Raw genomic sequence first — 21,514 nt, 5'->3', positions numbered from 1 at the left:
GTTGTAGAACTCGCCGGGCCAGGCAGTCATTTGCAGACAGCATTTAATGATCTGCCGGATCCTATATCTCTAAATCATGAATACCCAAACTGTTCAATGAGGTCATATTTAAAAAGGCCACTACTTGACCGGTAAGTGTTAAACATAGTGAATTGTTTCACTTTTACCGCATTTATTCGAATCTTAATCATCGCCGAAGAATAGATGTTGGTAAGAAGGCCCACATGTGTTTTTCTCAACAGTTTGACAAGTCCTTAGGCAGTTCTGAGACTGAAGTTCAATGGGCTTTCCCAAGTGATGGGGTAACGTCACAAGAATTCGTAGGTATATCGTTGCGTAGTCGCCACAGGTTGACATGTAGCAACCTGTCAGGTTGGACCGTGGGCGCTATGCCTCCTCTCGTCAAGCGCCGGTACGGTATTTGAAGAAGATTGGCGCGCATATGTTCATCCGCGTCGTGGATGCACAACGTCGATCAAGAACATGAATGAAGCTCACTCACTCTTTCTGATGGACTGTGCGGCTGAGATGAATCAGTTCCGACAATGAAAATTCCCTGAAAGAGAGTGTAGTCGTAGAACCCCAAAGGGCTTACGATAACTTAGTGGTTATTAGATTCGCTGCTTCAGTCCTCACTCATAAAGCACAAAATTCAATTTCGATTTTCCATGGCTGTTTTTCTGGAAATTACCGCAGACAAATATGATTCCTTCAAAGCGTAATTCGTGAAACAATTTTTTGTTTGTAACAAATTTTATAAATATTACATAGTACTGATACGACTATGATTAGTAACAGCTGTTATCTTTATGAACCTTTTTTTTTGTTAAAATTAGGATACACTGCTTGCCTGGTAGCCCATGTAATATGTAAGAATCTACTTCAAATTAGCGGCACGTACACGATGTAACGTGTTGCCATTGGTAGGGGAAGAATTTCCAAATTTTCTAAGAAAGACATTTCGAAAGTTGAAAACGACAACATTTCAGAAAGAATTCAGCAGAAAGGTGTATAACCGTGCTTCATGCGTCACATAAGCAAGGACAAGAATTTTATGAAAGTTCTCAGTCTACTTATCTTCCCAGTTATTAACGTTCATCTCCAAAATCCATTAAAAAAAAAAAAAAAAAAAAGTGTTCGCTTGATTCCAACTACGATACGTTATCTGCCTCTTAACTGTTTGCAAAAGGAGCGAGAATTATTAAGTGAATAATAAACGTTTAGAATTGGATCTATTTAATATTTTTGAAAATATTGACAAATTCTTCATTTGTCCACGTCATTGACACCCAACTCAGCTCATGAAAGCAACAGGGCAATGCCTTTAGCCAAGTGCCAACGCGCTCAGAGTAGGTAATAAATAAATCCCATGTAGCACCGGCTGTGCAGTCCATGGACTATAAAGGTCCAGATATGCTAATCGCCCTTCATTTTACTTTAAGGGACGGGACGGGACGAATTTATTAATAATATTAAAATGAACCTAAAGTAAAATTCGCAAGTAGCCTTTATCAAGGATAAGCGTCAGAAAAGTAGGTAGAGATATCTTTTCTGAATGTATTTTCTTTTTTCTGTTTGTATATGGCCGGTACCGGGTTCAGTCACAGCGTTTCGCCATTGTTCAAGTTACTTAGTTATGCTCGAATTGAAGCTACTGCTACCGTTGTAATAATAAAACAGAGAACGGACAACGTACTTCGCCCTGGAAAAACGACAAGACAAAGTTTAGCCCTCTGCTAGTTTTGCCGACTTCGCCGTGTTTTCTTTTTAGTCGAATACTCGGGTGGCCTAAAAAGTCATAGCATTTTTGTACTATAATCTATCCCTGTCCTGCTCCAAGCGCCTGGTAGCCTCACATTATGTAAAGCCTGTATATACACATGTTTAGCATTTGTGTGTTTGTGTGCAAAGCGAGCGAGAAAACAGACACAAGGGGATGCGGCAAATCTAGATAATTCATGTACCGCAGAGTTGAATTTCTAGTTTAACAGAAACACATCTTCAAAATAAAATGATTTTACTGTTTGTAGAACAATTTACTAAAGTAATGCAATATATAATATAAAATGTTTTTATTTACTGTTATCATTACTACCATACATTAAACTGTTACAAGCGAAGTCGGCAGACTTTGAAATTGATTTTTTTTTTGAATTGCGCGCCACCAGCGGACGAAATTTAGCTTGTTCAATCTCAAGGAGGGGTACTAGACGAGTGCATGGCGTCGCTCTGGAGAGAAATCGAAAACGGCATGGACTTATCATTAATCATAAGCATTTATTTTGCAAAGTCATATGCTTTTTGATAGGACGACTGTTCTCATTTACCTAACTTGTTAAACAGCTTTGAATACGCTTCAAGACGACTGTCCTAAATAATCGCTTCAACGCGATCATAATATATCAATACATGTAGATATCGATTCATCAATTAAAGACATTGATCGAATTGAAACTCCTAGATTGCCACACATTAGTGTCGCTACCGCATTGGTGTCCCCATCTCGCTGTCTTTTACCCCGGTAACCGCATGCAAACATATTGACGCAAGAGACAGCCGAACTTGTAACATTCATTAGAAGTTAAGGATGGTTAGGATCCGCAGCGTTTCGTATGTGCTTTAATTTGTGCGCGCTTCGCAAGGGATGTTAACGAATACACTTTTTTTCTTAGCTGTGTGCATGCATCTATGTACAACAATAGGTGGTGATACACGAAGATGAAATCTGTGGTTTTGTTGATCTGTTAGTGCTGTCCGGAACATAGACATTTTGTGGCCTAAGAAGAGGCCAAACCCGTGATAAAGCCATTTCCATTTATTTGAATAACCGCCAAGTGGATGCGGTTAATCATAATAGGTAGCTCAAGTTAACAGTCGTAGACGCGGGGCAACTGAACGTCCTAAACAAATATAAAGCTGTATTTACGATACGATGTACTTTTATAGCTGGTTTATAATTTAGGAGGACGAGAATAGGCCGTTTTCGTGTGCGTTGCTCAATTACATTGTTCTATCAAAAATTTTTTTTCGGGTATCATAACATTAGTTCATCTCTGAGTCTCGACTATATATATATATATATATATATATATATATATATATGAATAATGGCTCAAGAAGCTGCTTCGTTAACATGTGCTTACGCAGTGCTCTCTTATACATGGATGACACGACGACTATTAGCAGCTATGTTAACATGTGCTGTGATGATGTTCGTAACAACGTATGATGAGACGTACAGCTGCTTCGGGATGACATGTACGATCTGCATGATCTACATGCCGCTATGTGGTAGCTACCTTAGGATAGAGAATATCACTCTAGGAAAACGGTTTCAGGATTTACCACCGCTCGAGGTGATCGAAGCCGTCGGGGTTGCTGCGCGCACAGACAGCGGTTAGAGGCCGTCGTGCTGCCCTGCAAAAGGCAGACAGATCAGTGGCAGTGATGGCAGCACTGGCTTTCGTTGATCACTGTTCCGCCTGAGCGTGATCCTGATCGTGCGTGTTCACTGCTGACCGACCGCCATTCACTCTCGTGTAAATCGGTCCTTCGTACGAATAGGGGAAAGCTGGAAAGAAGAAAAATAGGATAAAATCAAAACTGGTGTTGTAGCAAAGGTAATCGATTCCAGCAAATATTGGCACGTTCTTTTGCGTTTTGTCCTGTTCTACGCAAGCTATTGCTAGAGAAGTTCCGTGAAAATTTTGCACGTATGTTGGAGTGTTTTTCTATTAGATTTCATCAGGTACGCTATTTAACCTGTTTCACTGGTGCGCCAAAAATGGCAAATCGTTATCTGAATTTTACCTAGTAAGACAAAGCAACTTCGTGTATGTAAATTAATCATATATTTTCTCTGCATGCATACGTGTATAATAACATGAGTATTATTTAATCGTACGTTCTCGTTGATTCTTTTCCATATATAGTTCATCTTTGTCAATTGAGTGCATCATACCCTTTTCCTTGTTCAAAACAAAATCACTGCAAGAAGTTCGTCCGTTTATCTGTCGCTTACATCTGTTGATTTCTATTGTACTACTTCCACTAAATAAATTACGACGCCTAATATACATGGAGCCGAGCTACAGGCAAGAGAAAGCGAAAGCCATCTCCTCCCGCAGCCATGACATAGTCATGACAAGTGGTTCGCACAGGCTACAGGGTAAACGGAAAGAAAGGCCAAAAAAAAAGGGCCTTCGGATAAAACCTGTTACCCGATTTGGTCCTTGTTATCTTGTCGTCGTTTTCTTTTTTATCCTACGCCCTGCTAGCCTCTCGTTGAGTTCTTTTTCGTCTAGAAACTCATACCCCTTTCCGCAGACTTCGAATTCGTTGGCGTCCTTCGAACCGTTCGCCGAACTTGGTCCCTAGAGTCAGTAGGCGGGGCCGTCCTTGTTTAGGGGTTTGAACAGGAACCAAACTAAGGCAATACGAGAGGGATGCTGCGAGGACAATACGGAAATGTCAGTCAGGAGTATTAGGGTTCTGTTCGATTGCTGTAATAATGGTAGTGGCGGCGGCGGCGGCAGTCGCTCCTGTACGCACGTTGCGGGCATGGGGGCAGGGATTGTCGCCTTGTTTCGGATGATTGTCCTTGAGCCGCGCCAATGTTCAAGGTCAGCGGGCCGTGCGGGGGTGGATTTGGATAGTGTGTGGCCCACCAACGGTCGCCTGTACCCCTGGCGTAATGTGGTGACTGCGCGCCTAGAGCACGATAGGCAGGGTAGCGGCATCAGCAGTACGGACAGTGGCGGGCAAAGCCTCCGCCACGGCCACACGTGAGTTCCAGGAAAACCCCGCAAGGCCACGCGGACTGGCTGGCTGGCGAGACTCCCTCTCTCGTGTCTGATGACGGTCCCACAACGTCAACCACATCAGCAGCAAAGCAAAAAACCTCTGCCGCCTCCGTCACCGCTAAACCGAGCAGACGCAGCACGGTACAATAGAGCAGAGTCCACAGTTCGACACCTCAGAGTGAAGTAGTTGCATAGATGCAGTGTAGTGATGTAGTGTATTGACGGTGATTGGTGACGTGTGTTGCTGCTGAGAGAGGGTCACAACAATTGTCTTCTGTCGGGAAAGGGAAGGAGACCTTTTACGCCGACGAGAAGTTGTCGATCGATGGTATAGAGCAGAGGTTGTAAATGTCCAGCCGACGAAACGTACGTACGTTCACCTCACCGGAAGATGATTGTACACGGCTAAGCAGTAGAAACATAATTTTAGTGGCTTTGCGAACCGAGATCAACCGACGTGTGGACGCAGGAGTTAGTCAAAGTAGGCGCTGGTGGTGGAAGGCGCCGGGTAGTCGATTATGCGGCCGAATAACAGATCTCTGCTGAGATATGAATATATGTGAATGATGAACCGACCAGCTACTAGCGTCTTAATGCAGCCGTAACGAACTCCCCCTGCTATCATTCGCGCTATCGTTAAACAGTTATCGCGTCTGTACGAGCTGTGCTTGCCTGCCTGCGTGCATTTACGTGTGCAAGTGTGGCCGAATCAAAGAAAATATCGGCAAACGAAAAACTTTGAATGAGCAAGCGGCGGTACAGGAAGGCTCAGTAGCATGACCGTTGACGTGGGTCACGTGTGGAGGCCATTGCATCACTTACGCGGACTGCGCTTCCGCTCATCCGACACCATCATGACCAGAATGGCCATTATCAACTACGGCACCCGAGTGAGGAGAGTGATGCTGCGACAGCAGCAGGCAGTTATAAGACGAGCCGACGACGGCGTTCTGAACGTGAGTCCGGATGGCTCGCAGCGGGAGGTAGCAAAAGCATTACCCAACGTAACAGTGTTACAACAATGAGCGAAAATGGTTTCCTCAACAAATTTTAAAATAGGCACTAAAGGACCAATGACAAAACGACAAATCATCATAGACAAGGAAAGCTGCTTGAGCCACGGATAAAGACGGCACAAACCAGTAACAATAGCAGAGTTAAGTAGAAGGACCTGTATTGAAAAGTATTATTTCTCATTATACGCTATAATGTAGCTTTTATCTAACAGTAGAGCAAATCGAAAACAAAGGAAAAATCTGTCAGTCCCTTAGGACGTTTTAGATGTGACTTGTTTTGCTTACCATAAAAACTTCGTTCTAATGCAAATGAATCTATTAATTTCTTTTTAACTGCAATTCAAAATTTACTGCAGTAAATTGCTGTCATAACGTTTATTTATGGTATAAGTAAATGGTTAGATTGTTTCCGTGGCCATTTGTTGCGTCAAAACACAGTTATAAGATTCGATATCTTAAGATTATGCACCGTATTGACAATTTGACAGCAGTCTCAAAAGGCCACCTAAAAGTAGTGTTCAAGAGCGTTTTAGCACAGCCTTGAGCCTTCTCAAAATATTGAGCTTGCCAATGTCAAATGTTAACCGGTTAGTGACCTGCGCGGACGCACTCGTGACAGGCACAAACACATACATCTCAGGATAACAAACATCTAGTACCAACAGATAAGGAAAGCTAGGCTATATTGGTAGTCGTGAGCAATAGATAGTGTTTACGGTTTGCTATCTGTTATAATCGTAAATTTCTCGAATGGCTCAAGTTTAAATGTAAGTTATATTAGTCCGATGCATACTATATTGCTTGCAATACGCTGTAGCAAGTTCATATGTTCAAAATTTTTAATGACTTTCGATTAATTATTTGCGATTCAGCTGCGCCAGCAAACTTTCTATTAAGCAACAGTTAAGTTAATACGTATATCGGCTTTAGTATACGCCTGTTAAGTTCGGCCACTGGCAAAGGGGCTTTTGTTTATTTGCTCTATAGTCTTGTAGATTCAAGTACGCGATAACACAGCAATACACTCTATTAGCCTGGGTCTCATATCTGATGATTAACCTAGCTTAGAGCGTTCCCCAACGAAGTCTATAGCACAAGTTAAAGAAGATAGCGTATCATACACACGAAGCGCATTACGCATAGTCAAAAAAGCATCGATTAGATATTTGTCAGTCTTATAGCGTGCATCATGTCTCGTACATGGAATCACTGGGTCCTTGCAACGACCCAGCGGTTGTTCATTCCTTAAATCCAGTCAACTGATGGGTGAACAAAGGCAAATAGGAAGTAAGAAGCTGCAGGGATTTAGAAGCACGAGAATAACAGTTGGATGTAACGTTGTCAAGTCTTTTCTTTCCTTTGAATATGGCTAGTATTCTAGTTCATTATCATATTACAGTAGAGACAGAAACAGTGAAGGAACGGTAGTATGTTGAATATGTAACATAAAATGACAATATTACGGTTGATTGATTTCCTAAATTAACTTAAGAAAAACAAAGCTATTGATATAATCGTGGAGTTTACCGGTACCCTAGCGACTCCGCGACCATTCCTTGCTTCCGATGAGTGTTCTGGCAGGCATTCGATCTTCGTCGGATTGTTACCTGCAGCTACTGCCTGTGCAGCTTAGTAACGATGCACTGCGTTTCGAACCTTGCCACCTTGAGCGGTTTCCCCTTTCTTCTTGTTCAATGGTTGCGCGAGGGAAATGGAAAGGAGAAATGATGAGATTAACAGCAAAATATAAATAGTGCAAACAGTAGTGGCCCAACGTAGGCCCACTAGGGTCCAGAAGGCAGAAAAATTGTAGCCTGTCAACAGCGTTATCATTGCATTCGAGTGAGCGAGGGAACAAGTCGGCAGCAAAAGTGTATGAGGACCAAGTGATTTACTAACTAGTACTTTCTGGTATAGCTGGCTGGCTGGTGCACTCGTTGTGCTAGCTGCTCCGTAGCTGCTGTTATTATTACTGCTGTAGCCAGTACAGCACTAGTCGAAGTGAAAACAAGACTCTGACGTCAGATTACGTCGTCCGGTTGGGTCGCCGTCCTCTGGCTATAAGTCAATGCTTCTGATGCACTATGACGTACCTCTTGTAAGGGTAGCATTGTCTGTATCGGCTCACGAATGGGAGCAACGTGCAAGCGGCAGCGATGAATATACACGTCACCAGGCAAATACACACGCATTTACACAAGCTCAAAGCCACAGAAGAACAGACAGACAAACACCACAGATACAACCCCGGCGAGATCGGTAGCGCAAGACGCGAGACCGCTACCACCACTCTTCGAAACCTGGGTTCAACTAAACCTACAACAAAAGCCTTAGGTTAACTGTTACAACAACGATACTTAGCCCGGAGCTCAGTCGTCTAGGCAGAATCGGACTGAGCTGCCAGTAGAAAACAATTTGTAACCTAAAAAAAATTGACAAAAATATGGAGAACTTCTCAAAGTTGTGTACTGCCAAACTGACAGACTACTTCGCATGTATAACGGAACAATCCACGAGGCAGCAACACGACTTAATAAAATCGCTTACAAACTTTTCAAAGAAACAGCCGGCTTAGCCATAATGATACCAGAGATTGTTTGTTAGGATGTATCTGTATACAACTTCAATGAAGCTTATAATAGGTGTAGTCAAATATGTCTAATACAATAGTCTCCTGGAGACATTTTTTCTAGCGCAAGCAAAGATGAAATATAAGTAATAGAAATTTTGTCTTTCGTTTTTATGCTTCTTTGATGAGTGGGCCATACTGATATGTTGGCTATGTATACGTAGCTCTATTACGTGAGACGGTTCCGCCGTTTCCAACATTTACTATGTTTATTCAAATGCCGGGAGAGTTCACTATAGCTATAAACACAAACGGTACGGTGAAAATACACTTATAGGTGAAAATTGTTAGGTAGGGAAAACTTTTTCAGTAGTAGCGTAGGAAGAGCCGGTGAGCCTGAGGAGAGTGATCGCAAAAGCAATTTCTCCAGCCATTCTTTCAACCTGATATAGCGAACACTAATAGTGTCCTTATCGGGTATCAACGTTACAAGAACGGAAGTGATGATGGCCTTTGCTAGTTACAGGTTGAATATATGAATTACATTCACAAAGCAGCGGCAGGAAGTACCCAGCTCGTACATGTTGCCGTGCCATCTTGGGTGTACGTGCCATAGCGCACGTGGTATCGGCTAGCCAACGCTCATTTGCTAAGTAGCAGAATAGATTTGAAACATTATGGATGTTATAGAACTGTGACGCTGGTGCATCGATATCTATATATATATATATATATATGATGCGGGTGCTATTGATAGTTCAAGACGCTAGGTCACTGAAGGTATTTAAAACCACTGGCCATGTTACGTCCGCAACAAATTCGAAATAGTATATTGATAAGCTTCTGTCGCACAATCAACCAAGATCACCTCTGTGTCATCATCAATTATTATTCCATATTTCTAATTATCTTCCACTTAACTCATATATTTTGTAAGTAACGATTCCCCAGATGTATTATCGCTTACAAAAACGGAACACCTAACTTTGTCTAGTAGTTGTTATCTTCTCACTCAAAGCTTTTTGCTTAAACATGTTCCCTTCTGAATATAATACGTCCCCTTTTAAGTTATGAGCATATTATCTATCTATTGCAAAGTTGAACCCGGACTAATTATTAATAGACTGTCTCCTGACCTATTCGATATATAACGCTAATTAAACGACAACGGAAATCTCACACGAAACAAGTTCGGGTCGCTGCTCCGAATTCCGGCACATAATTGCTACACCGGTTGTGCGATACGTAGAAGGTATATGATCCTGCATACAGTATCCTATAGTGGCAGTCAGGCATATAAAAAAAAAAAAGATGTGGTTCTTATCGGCGTAGTCATCGCTGACCATTTTCACCGATCACTTCGTCATCCCGTTTGGACTCAGAAGCAAACAAGGTCGAACGACGAGGGTAAGTAAAAGCTGGAAGAACTTGCACTCAGTCAAACATGTGGAAGTAAACACTGAAATGATACTAATGGACGCTATTGGTGCTACCTGTCACAAGCACTAGATAGGGCGCGACAAATTGACTGACTGATGTTATCTGTTCCAAAGTTAACGTTAGCGTTTCGGTCGTTCGGGAGCACCGCGGCAACGGCAATGACCGCATCAGCACAATTTGGACGTCTAATACGCGTCTCTGGCTATCGTTGCTGAATGTTGGTGCGTTCATCGTTTGTCTGCTAGGATTCTACGAAATTCCAAGAAATGCCAAAGCGTTAGTCATTCCATAGGCGGATATTTTCTGTAAGCTGGACCACTACGTACATGCGCACACGGTATAGCAATAGATACACATTTGACGATGACAAAAAACAAATATAGTTATTATTTAGGTAGATCGATCGGCAGGAATACACGATCGTTACAGACAGCGGTGTGTGCGATCAAATAAACAATACTATTAAAATATCGTCCACGTCCTATCCAACAAATGAGCATACGTTAGCATGAATGAAACGCTATCGGAAAAACAAGACAAATGAATCAAACGAATGACCAGCGATTTGCAACAACAGCACTCCACTTTGTGCCGTTTAACTGAACTTAAGGCCAGCTTCAATGCCTATCGATGTCTAATACATTGCTAAAAGGCTTTCTCGCACGATCGTTAGGTTGTCCGTTGTAGACAATAACGCATAGGTGAGCCAAGCTGGTTGATCGAGTCCGCGTTGACATCTTTCGACATGCCCCCTTCAGATTCAAAGATCCTGTTCAGCTCTCTTTGATTGGTTAAAACTAATTTACTGGTGAACACTTTTGGTAGCACACAGAAACCCAACTGGTGAAAGATCTGATGTACCTACTTGAGTTTGACGTCAGCATAGACATACACGTAGCTTCTATGAACCAGTTGAGCGTCTGCACGTGCGCGTAAATGATATTATACTTCCTGGCGCGATAGGAAAGTATCGAGCTCCTCGAAGGGCCCTACTATTGTTTCTGCAACAGTTGTTGTTGCTGCTGCTGTTGGTGATGACACTTACGATGGCCGTTGTGATAATGACTAAACTTCGCACGTGGTCCACGACGCCCAGATGACGCTGAATTTGTCAAACTTCCAAGATCAAGAATACACAGTTCGCTTCGGAATGGTTGAGCGTGTAGGGAAATGGCACTTTGTATTTATACTCTTGCCTGTATTTAGGCGTAAACCATTGAGAAGCGGTTGTCTGAAACCACTGTATGTCGTACACCCGGTGCAGCTTCGCATGATCGCGCTGCAGCCCCATTCCGTCCCGTAAATAAGTTTTGCTAAAAAGAAAACTACGGACTATTGTATTTCCTTCTATCCCCGTTCACGCATACAACGAAAGCACAAAATCGTTGTAGTGGTTATACAGGGCGCCCGAAATTTCCACAGTTGCATCTATCTCAACTCTTCACTAAAAAACTTTATCAAAGCGTACTGCTAGTCAGTCCGGGAAAGTTTCGATAGAACTACGTATCAGGGTAATACTTGCAATACACATTCTGTCGTTGCATACATTTTCACATGTGGCCAAACATGTGTCGGTGTCCGGATTTCTAGGTGAGACGGAGTGTGAGAGTCTAGAGAGGTAGGCGTTGTAGCAGTAACGCGAAGTGCAGCCTTATTTATTAGAACAGCCCAGTTAATAGCGTATGTTCACCTATTTTCTTTATTTTATGCTTTGTTCCTTCCTGTCTAGACTTCCGCTGCAGTCGTGTCTGTCCGGTCATGTTTCCTCCAGCCAATTTGTAAATCCGGATAAAGCCATAACCTTATTGTTACCGGTTCGCTAATACGTCTATTTTAGCTGGTTTGAAAACGAGAGAGCATGCCCAACTTGAGAGCTACAGTTCGCCTAACCCAGAAGTGGACGGTGTGAGTATGATTCATAGGCACATCACGACCCTATTCTTTTATCAAAAACACACACACACACACACAAATAATAGCATGTTGCACCACTCCGATAGAGTCGGTTCTCAATTCTCACAAGTGCTATATTGCCGTTAAACGAAGATCATCCTGTGATATATCAACATGTTTGCTAGTTCCCGCTTTGGGACGTTCGTGTGATGCGCCAACTAATCTTCGAGACCGGTGTCAACTTTTTTCCATTTTAGTTAATTATACTGCATCAGCATCTTTGTTGTCTTACTATTATGTCGACTAGACAAGGTATGGTTGTTCAATGCCATATCCGTTGCTGAAGGGAGTTTTTGACCCATCCCACCCAGACAGGCGACAAGAAACTGGTCCGATGACCGCCATCTGGAACATGTGACACTTCAAATGAAAGTTGCACAGGTCTAACATATGTATACCGAAAATCAGCGCACTTACAATACGAAGGTGTTATCGTCATTTGTTCGTAGAGCCAATTCCTTTGTTATGGCCACGTACAGCAAACCCTCTAGAAGACGTACTGTCATCGATAAATTTTGAATATATAAATTACATTGTTTGCACATCATTAATGTATTTCTGATCTTCTATAATACGCGTATCAATTAAAAGCTCAACTGCAGTCGATTTGAAACGATCTCTCTTCAACAGTTAGCATCGTGCCAGCTATCGAAATGAATAGCAACAGGTAATCCGCCCAGTGGTGGCTTTGTTTTGTTCGCGTTTTTAGGATAGTCTTCCCTTTACGCTGACTGAATTTCTATCCGTCTTTCCACAGGCCTGCCTGCCTGCCTGCTTGCCTGCCTGCCTGCCTGCCTTCCTGTGTGCTTTAAAGGCACTTTTTTTGTGAGTGTAAGTCCTTGCTTGCGTGCTTATATGTCTATGTCCTCTGCACATCGGACTCGGATTATAATAACAATAACAACAGATACTACTCGGTGCTTAAAACCGCAATGTAATTTTCTTACGTTATCAGCTGTGTATAACGATAGTATGATAGTCTCATTACCATATCTATATGTCAACCAAAATTCGATGCATGTGCAACCCCTCAGCAGTAGTGTAACCAGCACTGCCAGTAGGATGCCCAACTTTAACACCAGCCAAGGGGCATCGGTCACATGTGGCGGCGCACCGTAGCATGAGACGGAAAAAATATTAAAATAATAATAAAAACACACAGAGGACGACTGCCAGAAACCATCAAATGACGGCGAAGCGACAATAAATCTGTCATTGTTTAATTATCCCCCTCCTATATAGCTGGCCGGGTACTAGCAGCCCCGTTCCAGTGGGCGACTTGTCGAGGGACTTCAGAGCTGTCCAAGAAGAAAGCCACATTTCGCTGTTGTTAAAACGACTATCTGCACATTCTCATTATTATTATGATCTTATCAAGACAAAGCGGAATCGTCTTCCCTGTCGGGCGAGCGTGTTCGAGCGACTTTGGTACGCTCGGACAAACGAAGCCGTCAGAGTACAGACTGATTTTTTACTTCTTTTCGTATATTTTGCAGCATCGCGCGCCCATTCCCTCGCAATAAGTTTTTGGTCCTCATCTTTGCTTTTTTCGCCCCTCTCTCTGTGAGTGCCAAAACGGCAATATCAGCGCGATGAAGGACAGATAAGTTAGCTGAAGGGAGAGGTGTTTTTAGAATTTTAAATCTTCGCATTAAAACAATAAAAAAAAAAATCAGGAAGGACCGATGCTTTTCATGCATGCGCGATACAATCCCGTAGTGGCTCATACAGACCCGTTGTTGCTGTTTGGATTGACCATTACAAAGGACACAGAGCCTGAAAGAAGTACCTAAAAATAATTTTCGTTATGTAATTTTTCAGTTTATCATTGTCAGTTCTGATCTAGATATGTGTATCAATGCGATTATTACGAATATATCTTTTAACTATCGAATAAGTTCAACACATGCTTTGAATAGGATAAACGTCAATTGAAGTAGGTTCAAGCTCTATTGACCTATAGACGTACGAGTTTTCGTTGCCGGTAACGATGATGTAGTTAAGTTATTAGACCTATCAAAGAACTAAACCCTTTTTATTTGTTTCCCTGCTCGTGGCGCATTTTCGCCCTTACGATTACGGTCCTATCCGCATCGAGACTGTGCTATTACGGAGCGTGCCAATGGCGATGACTCTGTCCGGGTCGCATGACTAACAAACAGCGTCTAAAAATAATATCAGAAGCTAAACAAACACTGAAGGAGTAACAGGCTATGATGCTGGCTGTTTGCATAGTTGTAATTGTGTAGTACCGATAGTGATAGTAATGCAGCAGGGTGCGAGTTCGGGTGCCGGCGCCACCGCCATGCCCCTGCTGCTGCCAATATGTTTATACGTTTCATATCACGTTCTCTTCTCAATCAGTATCAGCATCAGCAGTAGCATCGCCATCATAGCCATCGTCCACCTGCTCTTTGCCGTTGGCAATGCCGGCGTTTGCCCTGCCTTCAGTCGAAGTGGCCTCTGTTGCCGTACCAACTAACTACAAACTAAGAATGTATCTGACGATCCGACTGACTGAGTGGCTGGCTGACTGTTTGCTCCGGCGAGGCCAGCCCTGATCTTCCGTAGTCATTTGACTTCACCGACGTTCCACGTCAGAACCAGCGGCTGCAGCGCTGATAGCATCGAGCCGGGGACAACGCCTGTGGTCAACAAATACCTGAACGATAGCTGCGGATAGCGAGAAAAAGCGATAGAAACGTCGGATGGTAGCTGTTACGGCGATGCCGTAACAGCCATTCATCTATAGCACTGACGATCATAAACGTTTTCTCTATGAACCCCTTTCACTTCAGAGTGCTGATCGTCTTCGTCACTTTGAGTCACATTTTTGACGGCATAGAGATTATAAAAAGCAAGATAAAAATGATCGCATGCACTGTGTCTCATTTACGGTACTTTGAGAAACACCGTTTGAGCGTGTTTCTCAAAGCGGCGTAGTGGCTGGCTGCCGGACGAAACGTTTAGGATCTTCATTCGTCATCGATCGCATGTCATGGATCACTTCGCGAGCCGGCGCACAGGCAAAACCTGCATATTTTGATCACCGCTATGATTAGGATTGTCATTGCTGGACCTGGCGCAGATCCGTCGGGTGTGCACTTTGAAAAATAGATGAAATATGCAGGAAAAACGATATGAGAAAAAAGATAGGATCTTTCATTTTCCACTGAACGTCTATAACGATAACGTGCTTCATTATAAATTTTATATGAGACTAATGAAAATTACATGTACGTCATTTGTGTTCCTATTTTACCCATTAGACGTGTAGTGGAAAACATCGTCTATATATTCAAATATATATATATATATATACATATATTATAGTAATTTAATATATAATAATGTAATAAATGACAGTTTACAGACTGTCATTTCAATTCAAAAGTTGCAATGCTTTACCTCACTTTTCTAATTTAATGTTACAGCATGCTCTTCCAGTCAGTCTCTTCCGTACTGAGTTGTATAATACAGAGTTCCGTTTAAGCTTTTGAATTTTCGATTATTCGGTACATAATACCTACGGGCCAATGAGTGCTGTTACGCTTCAACGAATCCCTGATTCAGTAGGATCCTATCAGTTGTTTCACAATATTGACCTCGCTTCTTGAAGGTATCTGTGAGCACGCAACAGGCTATAGACTGCTGAAACACTTCACAGGTATCTGTATTTCATGAACAGTTTACACGTTTGTATTATTATTCGCGTTTAATTACACATTCTATTACCTAATATCGATGTCGTGATAGAAAATTGTACACCGTCGTCTGATCGACACACAGAAAGTACATCGTAAGCAAAGGTATGCTATAGACACATGCGTTGACGAATGAGATTAAGCCACAACTTAGTTGAAGTCATTTCCATGCCCGAACATTGCTCTGGGGGAACCCCCTAAGAGCAGAAACGAATCAGTGCGTTTTTTTTTCTACGAGCGTATTTCTTCCTATATTCATACTCTTGTATTTCCCTCAGTAACAGGAGTGGAATAAGTCGATTGCAGTGTCCGTCTGACGTCATCGACGTCCGATGCCGCCGCCATACAATCCATCACCGATAGCGAAGTGAAATTACGTGAACGAGCTGCGCATCAACGCAGACGGAAAAATCCCACAGGCGAGTCACGGCTCATCATTCGATAATGGGTAGAATACACCACAACCTAAGGTTACAATCCGCTCTATAAACATCTCCAGTTTCAAGGCATACTTGGGTAAAATTAATATTTTGCGCATTTTTCATACATTTCCACGTACATTGATTATCTCCACTGGAGTATCAATCACAGGCTAGAAGGTCCTCCCATGTATACAATGCTCCTACGATCCCTGTGATGCCTTGTTCCAAAATTACTTCACTCCAGTCGGAACTACACCGATTGAAAAATCTTTAATAATTTCCTCATATATGTGCATACGAAAGTTAGTTTCATGGCGAGAGTGTTACGCCTGCCTGGTTTTGGCCAAGCGCTTTTATTGATGAGCTGAATGGTTATTATCGCATAGCTACTCTGAGAACGCAAAATTAACCGCTACCGTTATAGATGGAGAACTGGTTTTTTTTAATCCGAGAAATCCGTCTGTCACACAGGAGTGTCGGAGGGAGGAAGGGTTACAGACAGTTAATGACTCCGTCTGTAAAAAAACAGCGGAATTAGCCTCGGAACAAACAAGACATTAAGATTTGTTAGCTGAACTGTCACCGACGGGCATTATTTTTCCCCAGTTTAGCTTCTGTACTGTGTCCGATTGTACGACATGCTTGTGATCCGTCCAGAAGACATTTCTAGAGACAAAATAGGATTGTAGCAGTGCAAACACATCCATTTACTTTGTATGCCTTCGCGTCCCGTTGCTTGTGACCATCATTCCTCGATGTTGTCAGTTGTTGAGCAGCGCTGGTCATAGCTGAGAGAACTGTTCGCCTATGGTCGACTACAGCGTAGCTCATCTCATCCGCTCCGTCGTTTTCGTGGTTATGTCGAGCCCCGAGAAATACCTGTTTTTACTGATTGCATAGTCTATGAGCTAAATCGATCTTTTCTTTTTCGTAACCGACTGAATCGCAAGAACTTTGTGTGTGCACTGACATCTCTCACCGTACGCCGTAAGGCTACGTGCATTGCATGAGTAGAGCGCAGATTTGATTGACTGGTTGACTAACTTCCCATGATCAACCTCATTCATGACCACCTCCGACACTGTGTAATACATGGGCGAGACGGGAGAATAGGGGCATAATCGCATCGATGCCTGCAGTATCATAGTTTGACAATACTAAGAGCAAACGAGCGTCGTACTGGCCAGTTCGGCGTTCTGCATTTCGTTTGAAATAATGCGCCATAGAAGAAATTAGACGAAACTAATTAATTACACTCTTAGATCATTTTAGAGTATCTTGCTACCAATAAGCAGCATAAGCAGCCTTAACAAGTATAACGTGTTCATTACCTTTTGGTTTTTCTAATGACATTTTGATACGTCCATTATTGCGCTTTCGACGCCACTATCGTCGTTGTTATCGCTAAATGTCGCCATTGGTCTCGACGAGTATGAGTTAACGAGATTTCCTGTGGGTATTTGGCCGTTCTTTTTGTCCGCATGTTTCATTTTAAGATCAGCCAACGCGTTCATATATGGCTAATGTCGCATATATGCCAGGCAGCGAGGATTGGTGGGCTCCCTCGACTGATAAGAGCTAATAGCGTTGCTGGAACCTGCCCGGCCGAAAGGCCCCGGGCTGGCTAACAAGACTTCACCTCGTCACGATCACACAAGCTTGATTGGGAACACATTATAGCAGCGACAACTGTCGCAGAAACAATAGTAGGGCCCTTCGAGAAGCTCGATACTTTCCTATCGCGCCAGGAAGTATAATATCATTTACAGCACGTGCAGACGCTCAACTGGTTCATAGAAACTACGTGTATGTCTATGCTGACGTCAAACTCAAGTAGGTACATCAGATCTTTCACCAGTTGGGTTTCTGTGTGCTACCAAAAGTGTTCACCAGTAAATTAGTTTTAACCAATCAAAGAGAGCTGAACAGAATCTTTGAATCTGAAGGGGGCATGTCGGAAGATGTCAACACGGACTCAGTCAACCAGCTTGGTTCACCTATGCGTTATTGTCTACAACGGACACCCTAACGATCGTGCGAGAAAGCCTTTTAGCAATGTATTAGATATCGATAGGCATTGAAGCTGGCCTTAAGTTCAGTTAAACGGCACAAAGTGGAGTGCTGTTGTTGCAAATCGCTGGTCACTCGTTTGATCCATTTCTCTTGTTTTTCCGATAGTGTTTCATTCATGCTAGGGTCTCTGTTGGCTTTTACTGGCATTTAGCAACGACTAGATCCCTAATAGCTAACGAAACAACTATGAACTACCGCCTCTGCAAATATGTCAACACGTATGTGAAGTTAGGTCTTGTGTATAGTCTGATTATTAAGCTGAATACCCAGTGAAACCTGGAGCAATACAAACATGATCATTGTTTGCCTGTCCTGATAAAGCATTTCCTATTCGATTGGCTAGACCAGACGAATCTCAGAGAACCCGCTCTGTTACGTGACCTGTTGTCCCTTTCTCCGCACTCCCGTTGGGCAGCACACTGCCGTCCGTATTTTTGCCGTACCTTGCTAACAAAAACCATTAGCCGCTCAGACGTTTTACTACCTAGGTTTTCATTAGACTTGCGAAGGACCGGCTGCGTTATAGATGTACACCAGGTTAAGGATGGTCGAGCTCATCTTCCTGAAGTGGCAGAATACAGAGGGAGAGACTGAAAGGGGTTTTCTCTCCCTCCTGCTGGCATGTTATTGCATAATTATAGATGTAACAATTGACATACAGACTGACCATTTGTTGGCAGCGGCGCTTGCTATTGAATATGGTAATTCAATACATTTTCTGTCCTGTCGTTCGCCGTGTGAAGTCTGTGGAGTATGTATCCAGCAGTAGCAGCAGTGGCTAATGGGCAGTGAGAAGCAAAATATGCAACTAGATGCACTGAGAGATACCGACGGTTGACCTCGCTAGCGACCAATGCCGTCCAAGAAGCAATGAAAGACGAGAGACACCTATACGTCGCCTATAGAGGCGCGAATCCCGATGTAAGCAGCCAGTCGACCTCGTCGACTTATGTATGCTCGTCATGCATACATAAGTTCTGGTGTAAGCACTTAGGAACTTGCTTTGCGCACTTTGGACAGCTTTTTGACCAGCGCAACTTCTACTACAAATGCTAGAAATGACAAACAGCTTTCTTATCCCCCTATATACCATATCGCCAATATGCCAACTCAGGTAACTTCGTCCCTTCAGACGTAGACGTTGTGCGGGACCGCGCACTACTTCTCGTATCAGTCTGTAGTATTATTAGTGTATTAATTAATTGTATAATAAGGTACAAGCAAGGGTACAGCCTCAACTCAGAAGGGGAAAAATACACAGTCAGCATAATATAATGTTTTTGTTCTTTATCTAATATGCAAAAATTCGGGGATCAGTGGATGCGACGCGGATACTTAACGAAAACGTATCATATTTGACAATCTCGTTTTTGGGGCTCTGATAGCCGGCCCCAGTTTCCTCACCTCTTTACAAGAGCGCCGACAACCTCTTATTGTACATCGTTGGTAGCTACCCAATTAGTCGAGTAATAGCATTGAAGAAGATTTTCGCGCGCTGCTGAAATCCCAACTCATTGCAGTGCATTACTGTTACGCGTCTGTCACAGACAGATGGCGGATACACTATTGATGCCATCGTGGTGTGCTTGTGCGTCCCATTTCAGCCTCAGAGTGCTGCTCCTTGTAGCTACTAGTTGTCTCCGAACGATGCTACTATCTTGGATCCATGACGCCGCTAGCTTCGCTTATTTTGTCTCTGTTCGCCCTCTCTACGTCTGTGTAGCAGTCACACGCACCGCCGTACACCGTAGCAAAAGATCCCAACGTCGATTAGACCTCTAGACTATATCGTCATTCTGTTGTTTATCGAATTATTTGTGAAGCATCATACGTACACATGGCACGATACGGTAGAGTTGCCTTTACTATACTTAGAGCAATGCCGCTTTGTTTTTTGTGTAACGTGTTTTTTTAGAAGAGATTATTTTTCTTATACTCGTTTTCGTTCGTGAGCAGATGCGAAGTTCGCCAATGGCGCTTTCTGAGCTTAAGACAGCGCCTAACCGGTTTCCCCTATCGAAACTGTCACCTAATGTTCACAATGTTAGCTACTGTGCTCGATTATCAACGGCCACTTAGATTTCGTACATTCGATGCTAGGTAGCCGATAGTGTAGCAGAGCATAGATATTTGCAACAACTCAAGTTACATTGCATCGTTTGTCATGTACAGAAAATATACGTAACACGGTAACCGTCGCGTGGTTGTTCGAGAGGCCGCATTCTACATGTGCTGTGCTTGGTTTTTTTTTTCGCCTTTCCAGCTGAAATCAGTCAGTATCTATGTCATTCCTGTGCGTTGGCGACGAGTGTGAATTACGGAACCAAAGTAAAGTGTCGAGCTCAAGCGATTTAAGTCGTGATCGCGTCAATTCATTAGGGTAATTTACTATTATCTGAGACGCATGAGGGTTACGCTGCGCGCGCACGCACGCACGCACACACATCCGTCGGTGATCATAAATAGATTCATGTGTGTCGCTACCGTGGGAGTACGCGGATTAAATTCGAAATACTTCGACTGATTAACTGAATGATGATGTTTATTTTTGCTGGACAGAAATGCTTTGTAGTGGTACCAATTTTATGGTACTCGTTCGTTATTCTTTCAGAAATGTTTATCACCGCAGTTAGAATTAAATGCACCCATAGAGACAGATCTTACCTTGTAGTAATTTCTTTTTTAAATATTTGAGCTAAGCAGTTTTGGATTTTACGAGTTATACTATTGTTAGACATAGTTCGAGTGGCTAGAGCCTCGACCTTCTCGCGGGCCCCAGGTTTAGTGGGCAAACATGTTATTATTATTATTATTGCGTCATTACAATGCGGACTGGAACAATTTTTTATCATAATAGCCAGCAAACATATATACATTCTATAACTCTAAAGGGTTGTACAGATGTAACTTTAGCGTACGTTCGATCCTTCACTGACGATTCAGCGTCTACCAAATCATTAGGAACCCAGGTAACTGGCATAATCTTTGCTCGCTCAATGTTTTGGAACGGCCCAGTTTTGATCGTGTGCTCGTGTGATAAATTGCTCGCGACTTTCAAGTTGTTTTCCAGATACAACACTTCAAGACCGACTTTATCTAAACATTTGTGCGTTCATGTAAGTATGCTGGAACTTGACCAACACAACCATACCATTTACTCTAGCCTTAAATCGCCGATGATTCGCTTGTAGAATTCAGCTTTCGCTGAGTTAAATCAAATCGTCGGCAGGCAGACAAACATTCTACTGTTTACTTCTTCCTCTTTTGCGAAACCTTCAATGAAAATCGATATCACAACTTTGTTTATATTCTCGGTTGGAGGTTTGGTTAGCGATGTTGCGCACAATAACCCGCATGTTGGCGGTTCTTTTTAAAATCGGCTAGAGCAATCAAAAGGAATGTTTATGCGGATCATCATCCCTAACAGGGGGGTCGTTCGCAATAACAGCGCTGCGCAACTATGAAACTTAGCCGTTTGCGATTCGATCGATTAGCGGCTCATTTCGACCTCTTCATTGCATTCCATTCGCTAATA

The 21,514-nt window shown here is 42.9% G+C and overlaps 1 protein-coding gene and 1 long non-coding RNA gene across 5 annotated transcripts in view; one reads left to right on the top strand and one right to left on the bottom strand.

Annotated features, from left to right (window-relative positions):
- LOC111251475 (uncharacterized) overlaps window positions 1-21,514 on the top strand; it is a 74,529-nt gene that overhangs the window by 16,250 nt on the left and 36,765 nt on the right. The gene's annotated exons all lie outside the window — the stretch shown is intronic.
- Window positions 2,258-10,023, bottom strand: LOC147755227 (uncharacterized). 2 transcript variants are annotated; one of them, XR_015328250.1, is made up of 3 exons: window positions 9,568-10,023; window positions 7,346-7,501; window positions 2,258-3,571 (listed from the first exon to the last, which is right to left on the bottom strand). It is a non-coding gene; the product is annotated as an uncharacterized LOC147755227 (long non-coding RNA). The 2 variants fall into 2 exon arrangements; XR_015328251.1 differs by having other exon boundaries at window positions 7,352-7,501; window positions 9,568-10,021.

The sequence above is a fragment of the Varroa destructor genome, unplaced genomic scaffold (assembly GCF_002443255.2).
Source record: "Varroa destructor unplaced genomic scaffold, Vdes_3.0 BEIS01000005.1, whole genome shotgun sequence".
NCBI lineage: Eukaryota > Metazoa > Arthropoda > Arachnida > Mesostigmata > Varroidae > Varroa > Varroa destructor.
This window is presented reverse-complemented; position numbering and strand designations above follow the sequence as displayed.